Below are 11,058 nucleotides of genomic sequence, written 5' to 3'. Positions count from 1 at the left end.
TATATATATAGGCTGTTTGGCACACCTAGGTGCCTGGGCACCTAGCCTAGATGTCGTTCAATTGCATCGTGATTGTGTTGTGATGATGGATATGTGGGTTATTAGATTTGATCCGTTAACAAATAAGATGATATTTTAATTTATATCTTTGTCGAAAAAAACTTTCCATACTTGTTTGCATGGCTCTCATGCGTGTAAATTATGTCAATAAATTACCTACCATAGATGTTTGCATGACGTACTTTATATGGAAACAGGGCCGGTCCTGAGATTTTGGGGGCCCGGGGCGAAACTAAAACTAGGGGCCCTTAGTATATAGAGTATGGCATCCGTGAAGAGTTATCAACCAAGATTAGAGTTTTAAATAACCAGTTATAGCTCTGCTATAGCGGTTTGAGAAGGGTGCTGTCAAATGGTGTTCATGTAATTGTTGTCCAGTGAAGTTATTAAATAGCCGGTTATAGCCTCGCTCTAGCTGATTTGAAGAACCCGACACTATTTGGCATAGTCTGCTATTTAAAACTATGATGGTGATATCAATGGTTTTGAAGTGCTCCTGTTATAAATGGTAATCGGGAATACTCTAACTGAATGGGCAAACTGTAAAAAAATCATAAATACTTGATAGAGCCTTTCCAAATAATATCTATGAGGTATAGATCTCACAATGCAACCAGATCAACCATGTAGCCTCACCGATGGTATTAGATAACGATAGTAGCCAATGATAAAAATTCATGTAAAAAAACATGTTGTGCTATCTTACGTGTTTTCTAGTTCATATATAGTCTCTATTGAAATACCTAAAAAGACTTAATTATATTTAAAATGGAGAGAGTATTTTTTTTCCAAACCTACGTGCAATCTGCAGAGAATGCCGAAGACCAAGCAGATAAGCATTGTAAATTTGTATACCTTTTTTTAAGCTGTAAATTTGTATACCTGGTTGTCACAAAATCCTAGTTTGCTTCGCGGTCGATCACGAACGTCGTTGTTGCTGCTTATGCCACGCATAGAAAGCGGAGCTAGATCGTAGGCTTGGCCTTGCCGCTGCTACCGTTGTCACACGTTCAGAGAGGATTTCGAGGTAGCGGCGACCAGACCGATCACCGATCAGCCAAGGCGCTGCCACGATAGAGGAGCAAAGAAAGATGAAAAGAAGCCTGATCTGATGCATCATGCGTCGCACCTACATTTTCTGAGGGAATGCGTTGCACCTGCCTGGCTGCCTAGAGTCCTATCAAACCAAAAGATCGCTAAATTTTCAGAAACAGAATCATCGTTTTTTTTTCGGAAACAGAATCATCGCTAGTTACTCGGCTTCTTCGTTACGATGATAGTTGCTTGTATTACCACTTGGGCCAGTCCCAACAGCATCATCTTTTTTCTAGCGCGCGTGCAGGTTAAGCTTCTACATAGCAGTCCGTATCGGGGGCCCCTTCGTAGTCGGGGGCCCGGGGAGGCCGCCCCTCTCGCCCCCCCTCAGGGCCGGCCCTATATGGAAATAGTCAAATCTGATTATTTAATGTGCGTCATCAATTGTCCATTAGTGAGATCAGGCAATAAAAAAGCTTCCATACTATTACCGTGTAAAATATAGTAAGAACTTTTAGCATTACGTACGTAGGTACTTTTATCTAAGTATATACTCATTAGTTTTTTGTGTATGTATATATCCCAACATTTTTTTAGAGCTACATACCCTGATGTGAAATATACGAGTTCATACCTCAATGATACGTAGATATTATGCCTCATTGTTTTTCCATATTTCCCTACATCTACATACCCATACTTGAAATATATGAATATATACCCCAATAATACGTAGGTATTATACCTAATTGTTTTTTGAAGTACATACTAGAAAAATAAGTGGGTATGCGAAATTGAAATATATGCGTACATACCCAATATTTCTATACAACCATATATACCCATTCTCTACAACTACATACCCAGCGTAAAATATATGACTATAATAATATATAGGTATTATACCTAATTGTTTTTGCATATTTTGCTACATACCCCGGCGTGAAATATACGAGTACATACCCCAATAATATGGAGGTATTATACCTAATTGTTTTTTGAAGTACACAGTCACAGATAAATGGGTATGAATGCTCAAAAAAAATAGATAAATGGGTATGATACTCAATTGTCCACGTAAATGTGTGCGCACCATACATATTCTACTTCTGTAGATATTCGCAAATACACGGTCTAAATCTTCTAGGTGGAAAGGATGAGAGAAAAAACAATAAAAGAAAATGCTTCATGTTGTTTCATAGATGGAATGTCTTGCATGCAAATACATTAGGAAAGAAACCAAAGGTTGTACTAACGGGTTGGACCCGATCAAGATGCCCCAAACAATTTACCTATATATATATATATATATATATATATATATATTATATATATATATAAAGGAAATATGCCCTAGAGGCAATAATAATGTTATTATTTTATTTCCTTATATCATGATAAATGTTTATTATTCATGCTAGAATTGTATTATCCGGAAACATAATACTTGTGTGAATACATAGACAAACTAAACGTCACTAGTATGCCTCTACTTGATTAGCTCGTTAATTAAAGATGGTTATGTTTCCTAACCATAGACATGTGTTGTCATTTGATTAATGGAATTACATTATTAGGAGAATGATGTGATTGACATGACCCATTCCATTAGCTTAGCACCCGATCGTTTAGTATGTTGCTATTGCTTTCTTCATGACTTATACATGTTCCTATGACTATGAGATTATGCAACTCCCGTTTGCCCGAGGAACACTTTGTGTGCTACCAAACGTCACAACGTAACTGGGTGATTATAAAGGAGCTCTACAGGTGTCTCCAAAGGTAAATGTTGGGTTGGCGTATTTCGAGATTAGGATTTTTCACTCCGATTGTCGGAGAGGTATCTCTGGGCCCTCTCGGTAATGCACATCACATAAGCCTTGCAAGCATTACAACTAATGAGTCAGTTGCGAGATGATGTATTACGAAACGAGTAAAGAGACTTGCCGATAACGAGATTGAACTAGGTATTGAGATACCGACGATCGAATCTCGGGCAAGTAACATACCGATGACAAAGGGAACAACATATGTTGTTATGCGGTCTGACCGATAAAGATCTTCGTAGAATATGTGGGAGCCAATATGAGCATCCAGGTTCCGCTATTGGTTATTGACCGGAGACATGTCTCGGTCATGTCTACATTGTTCTCGAACCCGTAGGGTCCGCACGCTTAAGGTTTCGATGACAGTTATATGAGTTTATGAGTTTTTGATGTACCGAAGTTAGTTCGGAGTCCCGGATGTGATCACGGACATAACGAGGAGTCTCGAAATGGTTGAGACATAAAGATTGATATATTGGACGGCTATATTCGGACACCGGAAGTGTTTCGGGTGATTTCGAAGAAAACCGGAGTGCCGGAGGGTTACCGGAACCCCTGGAGAGAAGTAATGGGCCGTATGGGCCTTAGTGGAGAGAGAGAAGGGCAGCCAAGGTGGGCCGTGCGCCTCCTCCCCCCTGGTCCGAGTTGGACTAGGAGAAGGGGGGCGGTGCCCCCCTTTCCTTCTCCCTCCCCACTTCCTTTCCCCCTCCTAGTAGGAGTCCTACTCCTACTAGGAGGAGGACTCCTCCATGGCGCGCCAATAGGGCCGGCCTGCCTCCTCCCCTTGCTCCTTTATATACGGGGGCAGGGGGCACCCCTAGACACAAGTTGATCCCGGTGATCGTTTTCTTAGCCGTGTGCGGTGCCCCCTTCCACCATACTCCTCGATAATATTGTAGTGGTGCTTAGGCGAAGCCTGTGACAGTTGAACATCAAGATCGTCACCACGCCGTCGTGCTGACGGAACTCTTCCCCGACACTTTGCTGGATCAGAGTCCGAGGATCGTCATCGAGCTGAACGTGTGCTAGAACTTGGAGGTACCGTAGTTTCGGTGCTTGATCGATCGGGCCGTGAAGACGTACGACTACATCAACCGCGTTGTCATAACGCTTCCGCTGTCGGTCTACAAGGGTACGTAGATCACACTCTCCCCTCTCGTTCCTATGCATCACCATGATCTTGTGTGTGCGTAGGAATTTTTTTGAAATTACTACGTTCCCCAACAACACACACACACACACAAACACTATTCTGATCACGGGATCAGAATAATATTCTGATCACAACCTGACCTGCCCTGCTAGTACTACGTTGAACTTCCCTATGAACTAGGTTGAACTTCCGCCAACATTACCCAAATGGGCTTGCGATATACCGTTGGAAAGCTATCGACACCAATATCATGACCCAACTTAAATTTTTGGCAAAATATAAGCGGTTTAAGATCAGTTTTGAAAATCGTTTTTTCTTCACACAAAAAACGTGAATCGTATTTTCGATCGCATTTCTAAACCATTTATCGAAATGAGGCATATAATATGGCGTTGGAAAGCTGCTGCAAAACTGCTCCTTCCACATGTTGAAAGTTTTCTCTAATTCCTTATGGTTAAAGAGTAATTTGAAAAAACATAAAATTTCGTAAACCAACAGCTGAGTTCGTATTTTCGATGTCATTTCTAAACGACTAATCCAATTGAGGCATGTGATATGGCATTGGAAAGCTTATGAAAATGCGCTAATATTTCATTTTGAAAGTTTTTTCTAATTTTGAATGGTTTAAGAGTAATTTAAAAAACGCTCCAAGTCCTACCGAGTTTGTATTTTCGAGCTAATTCCTTAACCGTGCGTCCGAATGCAGCAAATGATATGGCGTTGGAAAGCCTGAACAAATGTGAAACTTTTTGGTATGTATTGTTTCTCGCAATTCTTTACGGTTTTAAGTCAGTTTCGAAAATGGAGAAAAACGTATTTTCGCCATATTTTCTACAAACTTTAACGGAAAGGTGCAAATAATATACCGTTGAAAAGCTATGAAAAATGCGAAACTTTTTCATGTTGATGATTTTCTCTGATTCCTAGCCATTTTGAAGTAATTGCGAAAATGGCGAGATCATTCGTTCTGCCTTTATCGCGAAACTATTCTTCGAAAATGCATCGCGTGAAGAACCTAAACTTCTCGGCACGTGTACTTAAACTTCACTCTGTTTTTTCACGTGCTTTTCTTTCTCGTAGCTCTTCATCCACTGCTCGTAGCTCTCCATCCACTCACTGGAATTGAGCAAGTGATATACTGATGGAAAGCTATTGTAAACACGCAACTTTCCCGTGTTGATCATTTTTTCATATTCGCGATGATTTTAAAAGTTTTTCATATCAAATTCATTCAGTGTAGTTGGTGGACTTCCTGTAGTTTTCACGTTGAACTTCTGTGACATATTTTCGTATGTAATTTGCTCATCCATTCCGTCAGTGTTACACAAATGATATTCTTTTTGTACAAACCTCTTTGACAATATTTTTTTAACTTTGTCCGACCGGGGACTTGAACTTACTCAAATGATATTCCTACTGTTTTGAAGTAAATTAGAAAATGACGAGATCACGATTTCTGCCTTCATCGCGAATGGAAATGCACTATGTGAAGTAGTTGAACTTCTTGGGCATGTCTATTTGAACTTCACTCTGTTTTTGATGTGCTGTTTTTTTGCATTGCGTCAAGTAGTTGAACTTCTAGGCATGCCTGTTTGAACTTCACTTTGTTTCACTTTATTGAATTTTTCTTATATAAAATACACACCATGTAGTACGTGAACTTCCAATTGTTATCACTTTGAAATTCTCTCTGATTTGAGAGAATTATTTTAAAACACAATACACAACATAGTTTTTCTCGTTATTTAAATTTGAAATTCTAGTTATTTTGTTTGAACTTCTAGGGGTCTTGCTAGAAATGGAGACATATGTTTTATATTAAAAATTGAACTGCTACATTATTTCAATTTGACCTTCTGCATTCTATTTTTAAAAATAGAAAAAAAATCATTTTTATAAATATTAAACCATTTTGTTATTTTAACTTAATTTCTTGGTTGTTTTAGTTTGAGCTTCTAGTTTTTTAAAAACAGGGAAATCTGTTTTTAAACTTTTTTAGTTGTTCCTTTATTTTAATTTGAATGTCTTCGTTTTATTCTTTAGTAACGAGAAAAAAAATCTAACTTTTTTAAAACTTCAAACTTCTCTGTTATTTTAATTTGACCTTCTAGGTTTTTTATCACCGAACTTCCGAACGGGGTGGGCTTATTCTTTAGGCCATTGTATTAGTTTTATTTTTTGGTGAACATTCCGTTAACAAGTTTATAACCTATGATAGAGATGAAAATACCCTATGATAGACCTACTCGGAGGACACATACGTGCCGTAGACATGCATGGGGGCACCCACACGAATAGCACACATTCAAGACGCACACACTCAAGACTCATGCTCCGCCGAAGGGCGGCATGAACTTATTTGGATCTTTTAGTTGAACTTCAAGGTTTTCTTACTAGGGTTTAATAAACTTTGAAGTTCTGTATTAATTTAATTAGGACTTCACATTTTTTTATTTTTTAGCAAAGAGTTGTTTGATTTTCTAACAAACATCAATTTTGACTGTGTTTTCAATTTGAAATTTATGGTTGATTCTTTCATAACAATGAACATATGAGTTTTTAAAAGGATAAAATCCTAGGTTTTTAAATAAACATGAACCACTTCCTTGTTTTAGCTTGAACTTTGACTGTTTTAAAAACGGGGAAAATATTTTAAAACTTTTTTAATTGCTCCTTTATTTTAATTTGAACTTCTTCATTTTATTCTTTAGTAAGGAGAAAAAAATATGTGTTTTTTATATATACTTTGAACTTTTTTGTTATTTTAATTTGAACTTCTTCGTCTTATCCTTAGGAAAAATTAATTTAAAAAAAATTGAACTTCATGCTTTTATTTTTCCTTAGAAATCAAAAGAATTTGAATTTTTCGTATACTCCTTTATTTGAACTTCATACTTTTATATATACTCCTTTATTTTAATTCAAATTTCTTCATCGTTAGTCTTTAATAACAAGGAAAAATAGAGTTTTGTATAAATACTGAACTTCTCTATTTTTCTAATTTGGACTTCTTGGTTTATTTCTTTTAGTAGCGGAAATATCCTTGTTTTGTAATAAATATTGGACCGTCTGTTATTTAAATTTGACCTTTTAGTTTTTTAAATTTACAAAGAGTGAAATTTTTTATTTTCAAATGCACTTTCTTAAAGAAATTGACTTCCTGCTTTTTAATTAGAAACAGTAAAATACCCGCTTCAAAGTGCTCTGTTATTTTTCTACTGCTGTGTTATTTTTGTACTGCTCTATTTTTTATTTAAACTTCTTGGTTTATTCTTTTGTAACAGGGAAAATCCTAATTTTCTAATAAGCGTCAAAACTTTCGATTTTTTATATTCGAACTTCTATGTTTTTTTAGAAATGGACAATTCCATATTTGATAAACTATTTTTAACTGTTTTATTATTTAAAATTTGACCTTCTTGGGGTTATCTAAAAGTAATATGTTATTATGCTAAAAATTTAAAGGCTCTATTATTTTAATTTGAACTTTTTGGTTATTTGTTTTTAATAACGGGAAAATTCATGGGGATCTTTTTTATACACCGATAATATTTTCTTCGAACTCTCCAATGTTATCAAATTTGAACTTCCAGAGTTCAAAATTTCTAGGTGGCCCTTGTTTTCTTCTTTTTTGTATATAAACATCGAAACATTGAAACGCTTGTTTATTTTAATTTGGACTTCTTCGTTTTTGTGTTTGAAGCACGAGAATGTGAAAGGAAAGTTCGTGCAAATATCTTCTAATACAAACCCCTAGTAAATATGCACGACCATTTTTGTGGGGGTTTTGAGTGAAAAATGCCCCCACTCGAACGCCCCATTTATGGATTTCTTTTTTTTTCATTCGAACTTCACTCTCAACCTTTCTTCTTGTTCCATATTTTTTTAAGTTCTTTTGACCTTCTTTGACTTTCACACATGAACTTACATGAAAAATTGAAAAAAATCTTATTCGAACTTTCTATGTTTTAACTAATGAAAAGTTGTTTTTGAAACTTATTTTGTCAGTATATTAAATTGTTATGTTTTCCTGGTTACCATAGTACTTTGAAACATATGTGACTAAACTGGTGCTGGAGGTGTGTTTCTTCTTGTCCATGCACTGTTCCTTTTTTAGTTAATTTTGGAATACTTATATATTTTCTACCGCAACAATTCGTTTTGTTGGTGAATTGCCATGAAATTGTAAGTTTTCCATCGAGTATGTCAAGTGTAATGGTCAGAGGATTATAGTACCTCAAGATAATATACTGACAAGATAATAGGGACCAGCCATCAGTGGTGCCCTGAGAATTAAAGAATGAATTACCAGCATGTACATTTAAAGGTTGGCATTTGGAAGCAACGAACATGAAAGAACGCATCACTGAAACAAATTGTTTTTTGAACGGAATGCTGAAACAAGTTAGCCTGCTAGTTTTATCTGAACTTTTTCCTCCACTGTTTCCATGGGTGGTGTCGCACCTTCTTTCAGCAAAAAGTTGTCATTGTCCCAAGTGCTACTGCACCTCACCACTTCTCAATCCAACCGCCATTGACCAACTCTCCTTGTCTCCGCCTCGGCCATCAGAGAAATCAACCACTAACCAAGGTGAGGAAGAGAAGAACTTTGTGTCCTCCCCTCCACTATTGCGGGTAAGCAAAGGGAGTGTTTGCAGCAGGAAGTTCAGATGGGTGGAGCTGGCCGGTCGGCGGGAGGGGTAACCGGCGGGAGAGCAGAGACATTGCTTATTTTCTGCAGTTCAAATAGAAGACCCAATAAAGTTCACCTAACATCATAACCATGGGGGAGCATGAAACCTCGAGGAGCCATGGTTGGGAGAGCCTCCGGGCATGGGCATGGGCAAGAGGAAGCAGTGGAGGGGCGGAGCTGAGGAATCGCGCAAGCTCGTGCTTGTGGTCGGCGCTGTGTCGACGTCGGCGGGCGTTTTGGTGCGGGGTCACGCCTATGCAGGAAGAAGGTCGAGGTGGGGGTGTGGGCAGGGAGCTCGGAAGTGGATCTGCGCTAGTGGACCGCCTCACGGCGTCCTCGTCTGGGAACACATCGGCTGGATGAGGACGAGCACTAGTAGAAAAAGGACCTAATGTGAGACACGTTAGTCCCGGTTCGATTTTGGCCCGGTACTAATGCCACCATTAGTGCCGGTTCGAAAGGCTATACATTAATGCCGGTTCGTGCTGAATCTTTAGTACCGGTTCGTGCCACGAACCGGTGCTAAAGGGGTGGTGGCAGGCTGGTGTCAAGCCGGGGCCCCATGATCACCTTTAGTACCGGTTCGTGGCACAAACCGGTACTAAAGGGCTAACCTTTAGTACCGGTTCGTGCCATGAACCGGGACTAAAGGGGTCTGACCTATAGTCCCGGTTGGAGACACAAACCAGGACTATAGCGCAATTTTCAAACCCTTCCCCCCCCCCCCCCCCCCAGTGTATCGCCATTTCAGTTTTGAAAAAATCAAAAGAAAATGATAAAAACTTCAGAAAATAAAATCCTTCGAGAGGTAGTTATATTACTACCTTACTAGTTATGAAAATTTGAAAACTTAAATTTGGACATGTTTTGCAAAAAAGTGTAGGGAAAATGTAAAACGGCTATAACTTTTGCATACGATGTCGGGAAAAAACGTATAATATATCAAAAAATTCAGCACGAAAATCTGCATCCGATTTTGACAGCCTACGGCCTGTTTGCAATTTTTTAGAATCCTAAAATTCCAAAAGGAAAAAAGATATGCTCAAATTTCAGTTTTTTTAATTTTGGTCAAACTACGGTCAAACTACTTATTCAAGAAGTATTAATGTTACTACATAATTATTCAAGAATATTAGTGTTACTAAATAATTATTTCAATTTTTTGAATTTTGGTCAAATCTGGTCAAACTATGGTCAAACTGTGGTCAAACTATGGTCAAACTTATTCAAGAAATATTAGTGTTACTAAATAATTAATGTTTTTTAGAATAATAGTTTCAAACTCAAATGGTGAAACGATTGACCTAATGCTCAAGCTAAACTGCTGAGGGTTAATAGGATTGACAGCTTACATTTGTCAGGAAAACAATAAGTGCAGACTTGGAAAGTAGGGGGAATAGAACTCCGAAGTTAAGCGTGCTCAGGCTGGGTGACCGACCGGGAAGTTAGACGATTTGGAATGAGTGATCCACACTTGAGCAGTTAAGAGGGGTGATTAGAGACTAAATTACAAAATAATTCAATTCAGAAAATTGAAAATCGAAAAAAATCAAAACATTTTCCAAAATTTTCAAAAAAAACCTTTAGTACCGGTTGGTAACACCAACCGGTACTAAAGGTCCTCCATGCCACGGCGCGAGCTCACGCCACGTGGTGAGCCTTTAGTGGCGGTTCGTGCCGAACCAGTACTAAAGGGGGGCCTTTAGTGCCCACACTTTAGTGCCGGTTACAGAACCGACACTAAAGGCCCTTACGAATCGGTTTTAAAGCTCTGTTTTCTACTAGTGGAGGTTGGCCGGGCGGTAGTGGTGTAGCAGCGGCGTCTGAGAGAGCCGTCGGGCCGCGTGCCGGTGTGTGGTGGCGGGATTGGTCACGGGGGCGGACCCATGTGCGGCGGCGACGCGTGGGATTCCTTGGATCCCGCTACGCGCAGTGGTGCAGGGGTCCGACGGCAGTAGGAGGCGCGTCGGGCCGGGGGGAAGGGGTGGCGGCAGCGGGTGACGCGCTGGGGGCGGCGGCCGCCGACGGGAGGTGGTGAGGTGGAAGGTACAGCGGGGGCGGGGGCGATGGGATCGGGGGGAGGTTGGTGGTGGACGAGCGGTCGTGGGGAATCTTTTTCCTTTTTTGTGGCTACGCGTTCGGGAGTTTGGGAACAACCTCATCGCTCCTATATAACGCGTGTCGTGATCCAAATAACTATTCTGATCCTAGGATCAGAATAGTGTTATCCTATATATATACATCCGGGCTATTCTGTTACGCGCAACAGAATATTATTCTGTTACCCTTTT

This window comes from Triticum urartu, chromosome 7, assembly GCF_003073215.2.
Source record: "Triticum urartu cultivar G1812 chromosome 7, Tu2.1, whole genome shotgun sequence".
NCBI lineage: Eukaryota > Viridiplantae > Streptophyta > Magnoliopsida > Poales > Poaceae > Triticum > Triticum urartu.
The sequence above is the reverse complement of the archived record's forward strand: the minus strand, read 5'-3'. Positions refer to the sequence as shown.